At 44.5% G+C, this 16942-nt stretch overlaps 1 non-coding gene across 1 annotated transcript; it reads right to left on the bottom strand.

Annotated features, from left to right (window-relative positions):
* Positions 1-14638: 14638 nt before the first annotated feature.
* LOC128341333 (U6 spliceosomal RNA) lies at positions 14639-14746 on the bottom strand. Its single transcript, XR_008314354.1, has one exon. It is a non-coding gene; the product is annotated as a U6 spliceosomal RNA (small nuclear RNA).
* Between the last annotated feature and the right edge of the window lie 2196 nt (positions 14747-16942).

Below are 16942 nucleotides of genomic sequence, written 5' to 3'. Positions count from 1 at the left end.
ATTATGTTATCTGTTTTTCTTTAAGCATGTACACTGCAGAATAGCACTAGGTACACTTGCCGTGAAGGCCTTGGAAAGGATATTTAGATGCCGTGACGTGTCTATACGTACAAAGATTAGAATCGTTCAGACAATGGTTTTTCCCATGACACTCTATGGATGCGAAAGCTGGACTTTGAAGAAGCAGGATAGAAAAAGCATTGACGCTTTTGAACTTTGGTGCTGGAGAAGACTTTTGAGGATACCATGGACAGCCAGGAAAACAAACAAATGGATCATAGAACAAATCAACCCAGAATTTTCACTTGAGGCACAAATGACCAGGCTCAAACTATCATACTTTGTACACATTATGTGAAAACCCAGCTCCCTTGAGAAGTCCATAATGCTGGAAAATGTTGAAGGAAAGAGAAGAAGAGGACAACCAACAGCAAGGTGGATGGACTTGATTACGGCAGCAATGAATGCACCACTGAGAGCCCTTAAAGGCCAAGCTGAAGACAGATCATCCTGGGGAGAATCTATCTATGTGGTTGCTAAGAGTCAACACCGACTTGACGGCACTTAATCAATCAATCAATCATTAGCTAATGTCTTATGTTGTTTTATTAAGCTTTAATATGTGTGTTATGACCTGTGGTTACAACAACAGACTGACTTTCTTACTAGACACCAGCAACAGCCCCTGGAGGAATGCTGTGCTGGGGTTGAATATGGCCATGTGCTCTCCCCCAGCTAAGAGTATCACCGCCAGGGGAGGAGCTACCATTACACAAACAGGTTCAAAGAACCCATGCCGCCGCCCTTCAGGGGCTGCACCTTGCACCCCGGCCACACCCCCTGCATCTGACATCAGACGCGGGGGCGTAGTTTAGCTTGCAAACGGGGCTGTGCGGCTCCATTTGCAAGCTAAATCCAGCCTGCGCCATGTTCGCCGTGTGGCCAGGAGCAGTGGCCTTTTAAAGGCAGGGAGAGCTGCTTTGGCCACGCTGCGAATGTGGTACTAGACGATTTTGCCATGCGGCCCCATTTGCGAGCTAAACTCCCCCTGCATCTGACATAAGACGCAGGGGGTGTGGGTAACCTTTGCTTCCTGTGTCTGACGTCAGACGCTTATGTCTGATGGAGGGGGCGGGGCTAGGGGGCCTCCCTCCGCGCCTGAGCACCACTTTAAAAGGTGCCTCTTTGTCCAGTTAGCAGGGTATCTAAAGAATCTGCAGGCTTGGGATCTTAAAAAAATTCCACTTATATATAGTTAATATCTGCCAGTGTACTGTGGGTGTCTGGCTTTTGAGTGTTATCCGACATTTCCACAGTAGTGGACATGTTGCTTGCCCTCTGCTGAATATCACAGCTGACATGATGAGGCAGTTAACAATAACTCTTGGCAACAAAGCGCTTTGATGGCATTTGCAGATGCAGCAGTTACCTTCTCAGTCAGCAGATGACACTCTGCCCCCATTCTTGCCAGCACTGAAGACAGAAAGGAATGAGAAGCAGGCACCTTAGACTGGCGAGTTATACATGTGGAGCAAAAGGGAAGGTTAGAATCCTGGGGTGTAGAGTGGCTGATACCACTTCAGGTTGCAAGCATAGTGCTCCATCAGCTTACACGTGAAAGGACTGTGCCACAGTTGCAACGGGAGATCCAAAAAATGCTACAAACAAGCTCTTTAAAAATCTGCAGTGACACTTGAGAAAAATGGAAATGCAACAGTTTGGGAGAAACATTCTCTAGGTTTTCAGGAACAAGCGAGTGAAAGAATTATGAGTATCTATGGAGGGCGGGGGACATTGTAGCTCAGTGGTAAAGCACATACTTTGCAAGCAGAAGGTTCCAGGTTCAATCCCGGGCATCTTCAGGTATGGCTGGTCTTGTGGTAGCAAGCATGACTTGTCTCCTCTGCTAAGCAGGGTCCACCCTGGTTTGCATTTGAACAGGAAAGTACATGTGTGAGCACGGTAAGGTATGCCCCTTAGGAGATGGGGCTGCTCTGGGAAGAGCACTTGCATGCTTGCATGCAGAAGGTTCCAAGTTCTTTCCCTAGCCTCTCCAAATAGGGCTGAGAGAGACTCCTGCCTGTAATCTTGAAAAAGCACTACCAGGCCAGGTAGACAATACTGAGCTAGATGGACCAAGGGTCTGACTCAGTATATTATTTATTTTATTTAAAATATTTTAAAATATACTAAAATATACTATGCTATTTAAAATAGTATATGGCAGCTTCCTGTGTTCCTATCCACTTCTGAAACCCTACAGACAGAGCCCCTGCCGATTGGTGTCGGTCAGGCATTCTCAACATTGTCTACACCAGGAATTTTCAGACTTGGGTCCTCAGATGTTGTAGAACTCTAACTCCCATCATCCTCACAATCTGAAATTAAGCAGGCAAAGACTAAAGTGATACTGTTTTTGTTTGTTTATTGTGTCCTATATTTGGACTGCCCTCCCTAGAAAAGCTCTCTGGATGTCAACTTTGACGTCTTTCTTGCACCACAGGGTGTCTTTGGAAAGACAACTGTGATGTATTTTGTTCAGGGCTGTCCTTAGAGAGCCCTGGCAGGGGGCAGGGCCTGGAGCAAATCAGCCAATGTGAGGCCCCCTTCCAGTTAATGTTAATGGGGGTTAGAAGAGTGGGGCTTGCTCTGACCTAAGGACAGCGCTGACTGGATCCAGCACCTCATAAGAACAGCCCTGCTGGATCAGGCCCCAGGCCCATCTAGTCCAGCATCCTGTTTCACACAGTGGCCCACCAGATGCCACTGGAAGCCTGCAGGCAGGAGCTGAGGGCGTGCCCTCTCTCCTGCTGTTACTCCCCTGCAACTGGTACTCAGAGGCATCCTGCCTTTGAGGCTGGAGGTGGCCTATAGCCCTCCGACTAGTAGCCGTTGATAGATCTCCCCTCCATGAAGTTATCCAAACTCCTCTTAAAGCCACCAAGGTTGATGGCTGTCATGACATCTTGTGGTGCTTTTCTCATGTGGCTGCTTTTAATCATTTTATGGTTTAGCTGGTTTTTATCAATGGGATGGGGTAGTCCTTTCAAGAGACGAGATGGCTGCCACGAGCAGCAGATGGCTCTAATCCAAGCAGAGTGGCTGGATCCTCCCACCCCCCACATCTCCCCAGCGTCCTCACCTGCCGCCTCCTGCCACTGCTACCACCAGAGCAGCTCTTCAAGACTAATCTGATCCTTGCAAACTTTGCAAGGAGCACAGGGAGAAGAGCGGGGGCTGTGCCTTCCTTTCCTCACTCATCTTGCAGAACTGGCAAGACACATAAGGAGAGAAAATGAAGCTGTGGGCAACCTTCCCTCCTCCCCACCTCCTGAACCACCTTCAAGGCTTGCAAGAGCCAGTTTTAAAGGGGGGCTGCTGCCCGCCAACAGGTGTAGAGAGCAAGGCAGCATTTGGCACCTAACCTCAGGCACCACAATAACTTGGGCTACCCCTTTTTATAAAGCAGATGCTCGACCTGCTTGAATTGCTTTACATTGTATTTTACTGTATTGGTTTATTGTTTTAATTGTACGGCACCCTGGTAGCTAATGCTCTAGGGCAGCTAATGAATGCATTAAGCAAATAATTACATGTGGATAATACAAATACAGTTTTGTTCCTAATCTAAGTTGATGCTGTTGGGGTTTTTTTGGGGGGGGGGTTGGCAAAGCTTGTTTACATTTATTTATGGAGCTTTCCCAGACAGCAGGGTTTTCTTTGAGGCTTTACTGCACGTTCAAAGTTGCCCCCCCAACCCTCCCCCCCCCGCAAAGGGTTGGTTTTTTAAAATCCCAGATATAAATTGGGCTGTGCACTGTCATGCGATGAAAACCCCAAATTGTGTGTGAAGTGCTCCCTGATAGCTTGCAGGGACTTCAGGGTAAATTTGGCCGATATGTGAATGCACACTAAAAGCCAGGTGTGGAAAATGTCCAGCTTGGGTTCCTATATTTATAGTAGTTTTATCTGCTTTCTGCTGTGAATGTTAATTAGATGTTTTTGTAGATTTCATAGTGGTTTTTTATTGTACTGCTGCTAGCTACCTTTCATGTTGCCCCAATAAAAAGGCGGGACATCGGTTTTTTAAATAAAGAAAGAATGTAATGAAGCTCCAATGGTGTTTTGTTTTGTTTTTAATGTTAAGCTGTCTGGGGAGGCTGCAGTTTTGAGTGAAGGAGCCCTATCCAAACCCAGCACAGCATCCCTCCAGCAGTTACTGTCAATGTCTACCTTACGTTTCTTTTTAGATTGTGAGATTGTAATTTATTGCTTGTTTTCCCATGAAAAGTGCTTTGAAAACTTTGTCAAAAAGTGACGTATACATATTTGTAATAATAGCAGCTGCTTTGGGGAGAAGAACTGCTTAACCCTTATCCTGTTAGGTAACTTCCCACTCGGAATCTTCCCCCAATTGCTTCCTTCCCCCCATGGTGTTCCAGATGCATATTTACAAGGATGTAAACTTTTTTAAAAGCACCAACTGGGAAGGACTGGGATAACAATTGGCACCACATTTGGGGGACACGCATGGGAGAGATGCCATCAAAACCACCCTTTTGGCCATGACCTTGTAAAGCAACTATTCCCCCTGAATCGGACTTTCTAAGAAAAGCCCATCAATCTTTACCACCAGTTTTGTTAATATTAGAAGTTTGCGGCAGGGTGTGTGTGTGTTTTATAATGAAAAGAGGAAGAAACTGGATTTCCTGTTCCTAATTTTTGTTTAAAAGTCACCATGGTATGGGGAAATAAAAAACACTGTACCCTGTCTATATATAATACAGGGAAGGGGGATGCCCTGCCCCGGGGAATAACCCAGGAGATGTGTCTCACTGCTGTTGATGAGGAGGGCAGTGTCATTTCTATCCTCCCTTTCTGCACCAAGTGTATTCAAGGTGGCTCACAACAAACACTACAAGTAGTTTTGTAAGAGAGAAGAGCTGGTCTTGTGGTAAAGGCAAAGTGTGCCATCGTGTCAGTGTTGACTCCTGGCGACCACAGAGCCAAGTGGTTTTCTTTGGTAGAATACAGGAGGGGTTTGCCATTGCCTCCTCCTGCACAGTATGAACTGATGCCTTTCAGCATCTTCCTATGTTGCTGTTGCCTGATATAGTTGTTTCCCATCGTCTGGGGAATATACCAGCGGGGATTCGAACCGGCAACCTCTGGCTTGCTAGTCAAGTCATTTCCCTGATGCGCCATTAGGTGGCTTGGTCTTGTGGCAGCAAGCATGAATTATCCTCTGTGCTAAGCAGGGTAATTTGAATGCGAGACTACATGGTTTGCATTTGAATGGGAGACTACATGTGTGAGCACTGTAAGAGATTCCACTCAGGGAATGGGGCCGCTCTGGGATGAGCATCTGCCTGCATGCAGAAGGTTCCAGAAGGTTCCCTTCTGCGTGCACAAAGGAGCATGCAGAAGGTTCCAAGTTCCCTCCCTGGCATCTCCAAGTTAGGGCTGAGAGAGGCTCCTGCCTGTAACCTTGGAGAAGCTGCTGCCAGTCGGGTAGACAATACTGAGCTAGATGGACCAAGGATCTGACGCGGTATAAGGCAGCTTCCTATGTTCCTTTTGCTGGTCAACGACCAAATAAATTTATCTCTGTCTTTCTATGTTCCTAAGTACACATTCAACTCTGGCTACTTACTCCGAATAGACAAGGTAGACTAGAATAGAGGAGGTAGATAAGCACTGGTCCCAGTGCCAGGCCCTGACATCAGGCCACAGCTGGAGAGAGCTCCAGAGCTCTGCAAATGAGTCCCCTGAGGATCAGGTCCTCCCACAAGGCCAGCCCTAGGATATAGAGCACCCTGGGTGAGAATTACGTTTGACACTCCCCCGTGATTAGTTTATCTGTGTTGCCCAAGTGTGTGGCTTCTTCAGGCTCAGTGCCCCCTTCAGGCAGGTGCCCTGGGTGACCACCAGGTCACCCACTCCTAAGGCCCACCCTAACACCATCACACTCCCTGATATCTGCACGTCCATGTTGGCAGGATCAGACAGAGATAAGTGTCAGACTCAAGGAGGCTTTTCACACAGGGCTTTTAAAATCCTTTAACTCACATTTTCTCCAGAATGGAGGGTGTGCGTTCACAGATTGGGCAGATTTACCCCGAAGCCCCTGCGAGCTATCAGGGAGCACTTCACACACAACACACATAATCAACTTGTGGAATTCTCTGCCACAAGACGTGGTGACAGCCAACAACCTGGATGGCTTTAAGAGGGGTTTGGATAACTTCATGGAGGAGAGGTCTATCAACGGCTACTAGTCGGAGGGCTATAGGCCACCTCCAGCCTGAAAGGCAGGATACCTCTGAGTACCAGTTGCAGGGGAGTAACAGCAGGAGAGAGGGCACACCCTCAACTCCTGCCTGTGGCTTCCAGTGGCATCTGGTGGGCCACTGTGCAAAACGGGATGCTGGACTAGATGGGCCTTGGGCCTGATCCAGCAGGGCCGTTCTTATGTTCTTATGGGTCTTTCACTGTGTGTTAGAGTGCAGCCCAATTTATATCCAGGGTTAAAAAAAATCCACCTTTTGCATTGGGTTTTTGGGATAACTATGAGTTTGCAGTGAAGCCTCCCAGAAAACTCGCGGTAAAGCCTCTTGTGTGGAGAACTCCCAAGACAGAAGACCGCCCCTTGAAGGCTCCTCCCACTCTCCAGGTAGGGAGGCGGAATCCAGAAGGCTAGCCTGAGCTCAGAGCTACTTAAGAGCTCAGTCTACCTTGGACTGCTGTCAGATGAACATGGAGCTGTCTGGGGGGTGGCAACTTGCCTCTTGTCCATGAAACAGGGCAAAGTATGGCAGGACAGCACAGCATTTGGGGATGGGGCCATAGCTCAGTGGAAGAGCATCTGCGTCGCATGCCCAAGCTCCCACGTTCAATCCCTGGCATCTCCAGGAGGCTTTACATACAGGGCTTCTGCCCCGAATCTCTTTCAGAAGAGAGTGTGTGCGTTCACAAACCAGCCAAACTTACCTCGAAGTCCCTTCGAGATTTTTGGACCCACTCCACACACAAACCGGTCTTTGTGATGCGAATTCTGGCTTATCTCAACGGTCTGGGTTTTTTAAATGCTGGTTTTTAGCTACTTTTTCTGAAAACACGGAGCAAATGGGAGAGGCACTGACGTACAATCATTAGCATGATAAGAGGCATGCTCTCTTCAGAAATGCAGATCTATCTCTGCAGGAACTCGCTCTCCCCCTCACCCTGCCCATTGGCTAGAAGAAAAACACAGAGCATGCCATGTGGACTTGTTTCAAAACAACACTGAGCGCACAGGGGAGGGGCTGCTTCCCTCAATGCCATGAGTGTACTTCGAAGTGGCTTCGCTCAACATTTACCCCGAAGCCTGAAGCCAAGTGCGAATAACTCTTAGGTAGGGCTGGGAAAGACTCCTGCCTGAAACCTTGGGAATGCTGCAGCCAGTCTGTGTAGAGTTCTGAGGTAGATGGACCAATTATCTGATTTGGTATAAGACAGTGTCCTATGTTCCTATCCAAAGTGAAATGAACCTGTCTGAAGATTCACATGCCCTACAGATTAGGGAAGAAGTCAAAGCCAGTACTTCAAATTGAGATTGGAAAATATGTTACACAAGAGAGAGAGTCTATTATTTCCAATGGGCTTACTCCTGTGTAACATCTTTTGTGTAATTTTCATGTTTGTGTAATTTTGCAGCAGCAATACTTGCCTGCACACAATGTTACTGGGCTGATGTACCCTGCATGATACATCAGCCAGCACTGTTATATTTTTGAGATATGTTTTTCATGCGCACATTCCCATGCACAAGTACTCCATGTACTCAATGGAGTGGAATGTTCATGAACTCAAAGAGCACTTAACAGACAACTACATGGGTGGAGTTAATGGAACTCAGTGGCGAGTGAAGGGGAAAGAGGACGACATTAAAAGGTTGGGAAGTTTCTCATCTTGAAAGGAACTGGAACTGAGCACCAGTGCCCGACCTCACAAAAACCCAGAAAACAGAAAAAAATTTTTTGCATATAATACCCAAGTTACAGCAGGAACCTCAGTCTTTGTAGGTAATTTTTGTTCCCTCCTGCCCCTAACATGCTCAGACACAGACTCAGGTAACACACACACTAGGGATATGCTGCAACATTTTGTTGCGGGTCCATACTTGCAATAATAGCAAATGCTACAAATCTTAATTTCATCTCCCAAATCAGCCAACTAGAGCACTAAGGATATAATTTCAAAATACATCCCTAATTACTGGCTTTCCTGTACTTTGACCCCTTCACAATCACAGCTTTTGGATGGTTTTCTGAATGAAAGAACAATGTTTTCTCTACTAATTTGCATTCCATGTGACCTGCATTAATTGTAGCAGAGCAGTTCAACTGAGGGCGCTTGCTCTCACATGGGTATCTTACCGTTACCTAAGAACCTCTTGCAACCTTGGCATAAATTACTATGGCTCCCAACAGACCTTTCGTCTGAATAATAATGCCAAATGATTTAAAAATTAGTAAGCTGAACTCCATGTTATCATCCGGAAATGGTAGCCATGACGGTCTCAGAATCAGGAATGTCCAAGGCAATGAAATGAATGGCTTTGGTTAAGGGTTAAAGTCAAGAATATCATGGGAAGACCTCATGATTCTTACTCCTCCTGAGCTTTCATGGTTACAACATGTTCTTCTGATACCTAATAAATCTATTTGGAGATCATAAAATCCATTCTTTCATGCCTTCATCTTCTTGGAGCCTGTTGGTTCATTATCCTTCAATTTACAGAGTCTGCTATCATGAGACCTATGAAGTGTGCAAAGTGATTCTTAGATCCACAACAGCTTCATTGCTTCTTCCATGTGATCTTGTTTAGTGTAGTATTATAGTTTGACATGCCCTCTGCATTTGGGATCAAGGGAGGTCAAGGTTTTTAACCATCTCTGCATTTATGCTTTTATTTATTACAAATATTTATATACCACTTTTCAGTAAAAAGTTCTCAAAGCATAACGAACTCTGAAGAGGCCCATGTGCAAGAAATGGATACTTTCCTCATAGGGATCAATGGGGAATGCATAATAATTCCTGAAGGGCTGGGTAGAGAGCCCTGAAATTGTAGTGTTCCTCCATGATGATAGCATTAAGTGTGTGGACTTTAAGGCAATAGGTTCACTTGTCAATTTTTAATGAACTTTTTAAAAAGTTTTAAAGATGGTTTTAAAATTATTATTTTTAAAAATAATAATTATTAAGATTTATTAAATAAAATAAATAGTCAGAGATATTTTCGGGGGGCATCAGAGCAGCAGAGAGAAAGGGAGCTGGCAAAAATTGCCCCTCCAACTTGAAGGATCTCAACGTTCCTCGGTGAGCTACTGTGATTGGAAGGAAACAGAGACACAGATCAACCAATTACAGCATGATTTAATCAGCTACAAGCCTGAAAAGTAATTCCTTCATTCAGGCGTGGATTAAGGCAGAGGCAGAAGAGGCGTCTGCCTACAGCGGCAACATTTGAGGAGCAGAGGCGGCAGGTGCTTCAGGGAGTGGGGGCGAGCAGATAGTTCCCCCTTTTACTTGGATTTTTTAAAAAGCTGCGGGGAGGGAAGGGTGACAGGGTGAGGGGAAAGTTCCCTGCTTTGCCCCTAAAGATTGCTGGTGGCGGGATGGGATGCGGCAGTGGCTGGCTGCAGTGGTAAAAGCCAGAAACAGGCTGCAGATAGCAGAGTTCTGTGGCCGTTCAGTCAGCTAGCAGGAGGGGAGGAGGGAGGAGCTTGCCGCTGCCACCCGCACAGCAGGCTTAGAGGTTAAAAAGGGGGGACTGTGACTCTACCCTCCTTGCCTCCTTCTTGCTCTCCTTGCAGATGCAGCCAGCTGCCACTGCCATGCTCCATCCCGCCGCCAGCAATCTTTAGGGGTAAAAGGAGAACTTTATTCATTCATTCATTCATTTATCAAATTTATTTATTATTATTTCTTGTTTACCCAGTCAGACAGGTGTTATTGACTGGTTTGTTTTACCCAGACATCGAGTCCTTCCCAAAGACCTGGGATGGCTGAATTTTATTATCAGTTGTTATAGATATCGTCGCAGAATATTGGCTGTTCCCAGTAAAGTTGCTTTTTGTAATTGGCTAGTGGTGATTTCTGTGACCCCTATGGTGTTGAGGTGCTTTTCAAGGTCTTTTGGGACTGCACCCAGGGTGCCAATTACCACTGGGATTATTTTGGTCTTTTTCTGCCACAGCCTTTCAATTTCAATTTGTAGATCTTTGTATTTGGTGGTTTTTTCTATTTCTTTTTCTTCTATTCTGCTTTCCCCTGGTATTGCTATGTCGATTATTTTGTTTTTCTTTCTTCTCGACTACAGTTATGTCTGGTGTATTGTGTGGCAGATGTTTGTCTGTTTGTAGTCGGAAGTCCCATAATATTTTTACATCTTCATTTTCTTCAACTTTTTCAATTTTATGGTCCCATCAATCTTTGGCTACAGGTAGCTTGTATTTTTTGCAGATGTTCCAGTGTATCATCCCTGCTACCTTGTCATGCCTTTGTTTGTAGTCAGTCTGTGCGATCTTCTTACAACAGCTGATTAGGTGGTCCACGGTTTCATCTGCTTCTTTACAAAGGCGGCACTTGCTGTTTGTGGTTGATTTTTCGACTTTTGCTCTTATTGCATTTGTTCTTAGTGCCTGTTCTTGTGCAGCCAGTATTAAACCCTCTGTTTCTTTCTTCAGGTTGCCATTCTTAAGCCATTGCCAGGTCTTGGTGATGTCTGATTTTCCACTTATATTGTGCAAATATTGACCATGCAGTGACTTCTTTTTCCATTTTTCTGCTTGGTTCTTGACTTGTTCTTTCTCGTAGGCCTGCTTTGTTTCATTGGTGTTGAATAATTTCTCATTATTGACCATCTGAAGTGCATCTTCTTCACTGTTCTTTATAGATTCTGCAAGGCCTCTTTCTCCTCCTCTACTGTTTGATGGACTTGCAGCATTCCTCTTCCACCTGAGCTGCGAGGGAGGTATAGCCTATCGACATCACTGTGGGGGTGCAGAGCATGATTGATGGTCATGATTTTCCTGGTCTTACGATCTAGCGTCTCTAGCTCTGCCTGGGTCCAGTCTATTATTCCTGCAGTGTATCTGATAACAGGTATAGCCCAGGTGTTTATGGCGTGTATGGTATTCCCGCCATTGAATTTGGACTTGAAGATTTTTCTAACTCTCCTGATGTATTCACTTCCCATTTTTCTTTTAACTTCAGTGTGTGCAATGTTATCAGCCTGGAGAATGCCCAAGTATTTGTAATGTTCTTTCTCTTCCAGGTTCTTGATGTTGCTTCCATTGGGCAGTTCTGTTCCTTCTGTTTTTGTTATTTTCCCTCTGTTCGTTATTAATGCAGCACACTTGTATAGCAAACTCCATTGCTATATTGCTACTGAATATACAGACAGTGTTTAGCAGTGATTCGATTTCTGACTGGGACTTTCCATACAACTTCAGATCGTCCATGTACAGCAGATGGTTGATTTTACTTGATGTTTTAGATGTTTGGTATCAGAGGCCTGTTTTGTTTAGTATTTGTGAAAGTGGAGTCATGACAATTACAAACAACAGAGAGGATAGTGAGTCCCCTTAGAAAATACCTATTCTAATGCTAACCTGTCTAAGTGTCTCACCATTGATTGTTAACTGTGTACTCCACATGCTCATTGCTTTTTTAAAATAAATATCTGAATGTTTTTGCTGACACCAGTTGTTTCTAAACATTTTAGTATCCATGTATTATTATTATTATTATTATTATTATTATTATTATTAATTATAATGATTTATTAGTATCATTAATTTAACAACAACAATTTATTTATCAAATTTGTATACCGCCCCAAACTTTCTTCTCTGGGCTCTTTTCATCTCTTTCGTCTCTGGGAAAGAGAACTTTCCCCTTGCCCAGTTGCCCCCACTGCCGCAGCTACATAGCTTTTAAAAATCAAAGTAAAGGGGGGGACGTTTCCCTCTCACACAGACACACACACCAGCTTTTTTTTTTTTTTTTTAAGGATGGCAAAAGCCTTTTTGCCTATGGGCGGCAAAAAGGATAACTGCCCCTGCTTCCATTGGCCAGCTGGAGATGTAAATCAGAGAATGCCTCTCCTATGTTACCACACTTGTACATAAACGTGTGCGCTCCATGTGCGCACCGCTGCTTTTGGACTAGTTTGAAGGAATTTGCTCAAAACTGCATTTGCAATTGTGAATAATAAATGGGCTGCAGTGTAAAGAAAGGAAAGACATTAAGATACATGAGAACCCCATTATTTGTGTGGGTTCCTTTCCTCTGGAGGGCACAAATAGCACATACATGAAAAACGGGGCATTAAAGTGAGTGCAAATTGAGGGTTTCTGCCCTGCCCTGATTTGCCTCCCCAAATGGACAAAATGGTCCCAATAAAATGTCCTACCATGCTCCACTGCCCTCAAGGAGTCCAAAGATGTCCCCCAACAGTAAAACATCGGCTGAGAATCATGCTTTTTCTGTCCTGTTTTTTTTGGAAGAAATGAGCTCCCAAAGTCAAAATGGCAGACGGAAATGACCTCAGAGGTCATTTGTGGCCACCCCAAACCCATGGATATGTGGGTTTAATACTTTTCCTGCTGGTTTCCCCCCGCATATACAGAGATCAGGTGTCCATTACCAGACTGCAGATGCACAAAACCATGAGTGCTGGACCCTCGATTAACGAGGTTCTCCTGTATCCTCCAAAAGCAACAGGCTCAATGGCTTTTGAAAACAAGGAATAACATTCATTTTGTAAAATGCAGAAGCACAGCGTGAAATGTAGTAGTTTGCAATTGTGATTGCACAAGGCATCAAGGTGACTCCTAGGACAAGATAAGGAGAGGGAGGGAGCAAGGGATGAAGGCTCCCCAAACCTGGTGGCCAACGGACATTGGAATGTGGGTGGAAAGAGATGGGGGAGAAAGAGAAAGATTATAAATAGAACTAAGAGCAGCTTTAATATCTGTCCTTAGTCTTCTGTTTTATGTGCAATGCAAAAAAGGGTGACTCCCCAACAGGAGATATTTGTTGGAAGTGAAGGACTCTGCGCTGTCTCATGCCTCAATGACAGAGGGGGACAGATTAGTAAGTCAGAGGGCTAGAGGGGTCAAGACATTGCTCATTCCTCCTCTCTACTGCTCTGACACTGTCCCTTTGATATGTTAATTGCTACTCTCAGGGACTTCCTTCCTTCCTGTATCCCTTCCTCTTCTCCTTAACACGCTTGCCTCTCTCTGCACCAGGTGTAGACAGAGATGCAGACAGCATCTGTCTGCATCCAGCTAGCTGGCTAGATTAGAGATTCTATCTCTCCACTTTCCTATCTAGAATGGAGTTCTCCAATAAAGACTCCTCATATTGATTTGAAACTATGAACTGGCTCTAAGTGTCTTTTGGCTCTTGGCAGACAAAAATGCCTGGGCAGACTCCGCTGTGTTTTGCCTCTGTGCACTCTGCTGTAATAGAAGGGTATCTCTTACCAGAGAGAATTCCCAACAATATTCAGGTGTCCTGGCTACAAGAGTTTTGCTGAAGTGGCAGGCAAAAAAGGCAGCATGGTGCCAGCTTGGCACCAACATCTAAAATTTCTAAATTGTTAAACTGTTTTAAGTTTTTGTATATATTTTACTGTTTTATGCTATTGTTAACCACCCAGAGACGGAAGTTTGGGGCGGTGTACAAATTTGATTAATTAATAAATAAATAAAAACTGTAGCACTCCATGTTAACAAAGTTAACATGGGTGGGGGAGCACCGGGTTTCCCAGCTAACAGTTAACAAAGGGGGCACCAGGTTTCCCAGGCAGTCAGGCACAGGGTTTAGACTGCGATAAGCTCACATAGGGAATGGCCCAGTCTCAGTGGTGCAAGGATTCTGCTCCAAAGTTCAGGGGCTTTCAGGCAGTTAGGCACAGGGATTACCCATGGCAAGCTCCCATGAAGAGTAACCCTGGGGCCCTTAGCTCCAAGAGTGTCCAGGGCAGTTTGTGTCAGTAGCCCTACAGCCAGCCCACACAAGGATCACTCAAGGATAGTGATTTAATCCCAGCTCAGTAGTTCTGGACCCCACCAGCCAATATTCCAGTTTAGTCCAGTGATTCTGCTTAGGGGGAAGGGTATGTGTACAAAAGGAGGTGCTCAGCCGGGGAGGCTTCTGGGTAGTAGAAAGCAGCGTATGCCTCTAAGCTCCCATGGCAGACTTTGATTCAAGAGAAGAGGCTTTTGATAGCCCTCTGCTCGGTTGAGAAGGTGGGAAAACATAGAGATGAAAAAGAGACAAAGAGGGAGATTCCAGGTAATGAGTTTGAAGAAGATGTGGGTCAGGTAGTTGCTATTCAGATGGAGCCTAAGACAAAAGGGTTCTGTTGTGCCGAATCTACCTACCTGATGGTGAATGAGTGGCAAATTTTGTGGGGGAGAGGCAGGTTTTGCTCACCCTTAACAGTAATTCTGTATCAAGGAGCGTAAACCGTTTTAGCTGGTGCATGTGTATGTATGTTGCAGCAGACATCATCTTAAAATGGTGTATGTCACCCTCTGTTTTTAGAAGGACTTATATGGAAAAAGAATTAATATAGAAAAATAAAAATATAGACTGAATATATGTGTGTCATCCTTGCGCAGGGGCCATGCTAATCTTCCCTGTATCGTTCCAATTTTAGTATATGTGCTGCCGAAGCAAGCACAAGAAGGAATATATAAAAATATAAAGAAAAATCTATCTATCTATCTATCTACCTATCTATCTATCTATCTATCTATCTATCTAATATACTGTGTGTGTGTATACACACACACACATTATATGATATATAAAGATATCTTTTAGATATAAAGAAAGATATATTTACACACACATATACTGCCCAATCAATTGGGAACACATTTTAGTCAATTACAAGTTTTAAAAAATACATTAATTTAATCGCTCAATCAATTCAAAGTTGCATCCCTAATATTTTATTATTTTGTGTAAGAGTGGGATTCTTGGGGATCCTTCTAGACTGAAAGGCAAAGTAGGTAGAAATGAAATCAAATCAAATGAATTTAAAAAATTATTTCAAGTCAGTGGCAGGAAGAGGGGAGAGGCAAGCCCGGGGCCACCACTGGGATCTGTGCAGGCTGCCAGAGGCCTATGGGCTGTGCAATAAAGAACAGTGGAGTAGACAGTAGAGGATTAGATGGAACAGTAGTTTCAGAAGAATGCAATTTCATGTTTCTGTTATCTCCCCATGTAATTGCACAGTAACTGTATTTTGTAGATCTGATTGTGCTTTTCTCTCCCCACATGATCCTGCTTTTTTCAGTGGATTCAGTTGATTTTCAGGGGATTCGGATCACCGAGGATTCCCTACAACGTCCAACCCATCTTTCACTGAATATACTCATGCATGTATCACAAGACTGAATCCAAGTTTCAATAGCCCAAGGATAGAGATTATGAGGCATTAAAGGGGAAAAAAATTGGCCTAGTTCACAGAAACTTCAAGGTATTTCACGCTCACCACTCCTATATGGTTGGAATAAATGAAGAAATTACTTTAAAAACTATGCATAGCATGCCATTCTGTGATAAATGGTATTTTCTTTTTAAAATAGTGTTGGGGGGAAATTGTAATTTCATAGCACTTTGGCCAATCAATAAGGGTCTTTATAGCATCAATATGCTTTTGGCATCTGTTCTTGGTACCTAGAAACAACTGGCAATTATGTGCCTGTGGCAAGTATGCAGAACAGGAAATATAGAGAACTCGACAAAGGCCATGTTCATAAAAAGATTACGCTGGTGCTTAATGTGTTCTGGATGACCAATGGAAGCCTTCTGGATCGGATGAAATTCTTCATTTTTACTGCCAGTGCATTTGAAGGGCAACACTGAAATTGGGCACTATGGCAGGCTTCTACAAACTCCAGGTGTTACCAACAATCAGAGGGAACCATATTGGTCCATTAGAAAAAAATCCCAAAACCAAAGTAGGGTAAAACCTTTGTTAGAATCACTGGCTTACATGCTGTGCAGCACTCTGCCAATTCAAGAGCAGGGCACGTGCGCTGGTTCCCTGACATTCCAAGCACTGTCCATTCTGCTACCAAGTGCCAAAAAAGGCTCAGTGGCTATTAAGAAATGCATTAGCATTGAAGAGATGCGTTCCCTGAGAAGCACTGATTTTTGCACGGATGCAATTCTTGGTAGCCACAGAGCCTCTCCATGCTCGCTAGCAGCATGGACAAGGGTTTGAAATGGCACACAACCAGCATGTGCACCCCACTCTTGGATCAGTGGTGCTCTGTGCAGTATGTAAAATATCACAAAACAATCAGTAAGCTTTTGAGTTCTGCAGGCTGAGTGTTACTGGGTGTGTGTGTGTGTGTGTGACAGATAAGGGGGTATTATGGAAAAACCCCCAAAGCCTGCCATTTGTAACAGTCTTGAGATGCAGTGCAGGAGTTTTTACTTAGATTTCATTAGATTCTTTAGGTATAAGAAAGATTTCACTTAGCACCAACAGCCACGGGGACAAAGAGACAAAAAATGGCTATACCCAGTGATGTAGTTGTAAATTCAGAAGTCCAAGTGCTCTCCATGACTACCCCTATGGCTATACCCACTCTGACAGCCATGCCCACCTTAATGGCCACACCCCCCACTAAGATAGATGTGATAATGGGGGTGGGGGAGAGGTTCTGTTACAAGAGATCAAGGATAGTTTCCCAGATTGTCAACCACAAAGGGTGGAGGATCCACCTTGTAACAGGAGGGCTGCAACTGGACTGAATTTGGGCCAGTTCCGTTAGGCAGTTCACAAATTAGCCCACTTGTGCCTCAAATGTTCACGTGTCTACCATCCAGAATTGGGGTGGGTGACATCACCACAAACAAT

Source organism: Hemicordylus capensis, chromosome 1 (genome assembly GCF_027244095.1).
Source record: "Hemicordylus capensis ecotype Gifberg chromosome 1, rHemCap1.1.pri, whole genome shotgun sequence".
NCBI lineage: Eukaryota > Metazoa > Chordata > Lepidosauria > Squamata > Cordylidae > Hemicordylus > Hemicordylus capensis.
The sequence above is the reverse complement of the archived record's forward strand: the minus strand, read 5'-3'. Positions and strand labels throughout refer to the sequence as shown.